The sequence below is a fragment of the Entelurus aequoreus genome, linkage group LG22 (genome assembly GCF_033978785.1).
Source record: "Entelurus aequoreus isolate RoL-2023_Sb linkage group LG22, RoL_Eaeq_v1.1, whole genome shotgun sequence".
Taxonomy (NCBI): Eukaryota; Metazoa; Chordata; class Actinopteri; order Syngnathiformes; family Syngnathidae; genus Entelurus; species Entelurus aequoreus.
In genome coordinates, this window is record NC_084752.1 from 12,593,308 (window position 1) to 12,594,716 (window position 1,409).

At 38.4% G+C, this 1,409-nt stretch overlaps 1 protein-coding gene across 2 annotated transcripts in view; it reads right to left on the reverse strand.

The window, feature by feature from the left end:
* Window positions 1–217: 217 nt before the first annotated feature.
* The window catches only part of vegfc (vascular endothelial growth factor c), a 40,804-nt gene continuing 39,612 nt past the window's right edge, over window positions 218–1,409 (reverse strand). For both annotated transcript variants that reach the window (XM_062033532.1, XM_062033530.1), the window contains exon 7: window positions 218–1,409. This exon is cut by the window's right edge and continues 939 nt beyond it. The gene's annotated coding sequence lies outside the window, so the exon portion shown is untranslated.

A 1,409-nucleotide genomic window follows, 5' to 3' on the forward strand; every position in this document is an offset into this window, starting at 1 on the left:
GGTTGCCCCGGGAGATTTTCGGGAGGGGCACTGAAATTCGGGAGTCCCCTGGGAAAATCGGGAGGGTTGGCAAGTATGGAAAAGACAAGATATTTAACGTTCGGACTGAGAAACTTTTTTTTTGTTGCAAATAATCATTAACTTAGAATGTAATGGCAGCAACACATTGCAAAAAAGTTGGCACAGGGGCATTTTTACCACTGTGTTACATGGCCTTTCCTTTTAACAACACTCAGTAAACGTTTGGGAACTGAGGAGACCAATTTTTGAAGCTTTTCAGGTGGAATTATCTCCCATTCTTGCTTGATGTACAGCTTAAGTTGTTCAACAGTCTCCGTTGTGGTATTTTAGGCTTAATAATGCGCCACACATTTTCAATGGGAGACAGGTCTGGACTACAGGCAGGCCAGTCTAGTACCCGCACTTTTTTACTATGAAGCCACGCTGTTGTAACACGTGGCTTGGCATTGTCTGGCTGAAATACCAAAACCTGTATGTACCTTTCAGCATTAATGGTGCCTTCACAGATGTGTAAGTTACCCATGCCTTGGGCACTAATACACCCCCATACCATCACAGATGCTGGCTTTTCAACTTTGCGCCAAGAACAGTCCGGATGGTTCGTTTCCTCTTTGATGAGCATTACTCAACTTTCTCAGTCTTTTTTGCCACTTGTGCGAGCTTTTTTGAAACATGTTGCAGGCATCAAATTCCACATGAGCTAATATTTGCAAAAAATAACAAAGTTCTCCTGTTCGAACATTAAATATCTTGTCTTTGCAGTCTATTCAATTGAATATAAGTTGAAAAGGATTTGCAAATCATTGAATTCTGTTTTTATTTACCATTTATACAATGTGCCAACTTAACTGGTTTTGGGTTTTGTGCAATGTACTTTGTTACAAATTTTTCAAGTTTCTAGAGACTTCTCCAATCCTTTTAGTGACATTTTCTTTATTAAAAACAACTACCAACATATCTAGCATATGTTCTGGTGTTATTATACACTGTACTTGTGTTTAGTGACTCTTTACTTCTTTACGTCTGTGACGAACAACAAGAGCAGCAGTGAGCCTGACGTCACACTTGCTTCGGCTTTGCACAGCTGCAATTTCTGTGCTTGAAAGAGCGCCACTGTCCACTTAATATTTGCACATTGCAAATTTTGTTGATCGCTGTGCGCAGGTATATCTGGGATAGTGTTGTCCCGATACCAATATTTTGGTACCGGTACCAAAATTATTTAGATACTTTTCTAAATAAAGGGGATCACAAAAAATTGCATTATTGGCTTTATTTTAACAAAAAAATATTAGGGTACATTAAACACATGTTTCTTATTGCAATTTTGTCCTTAAATAAAATACTGAACTTACTAGACAACCTGTCTTTTATTAGTAAGTAAGCAA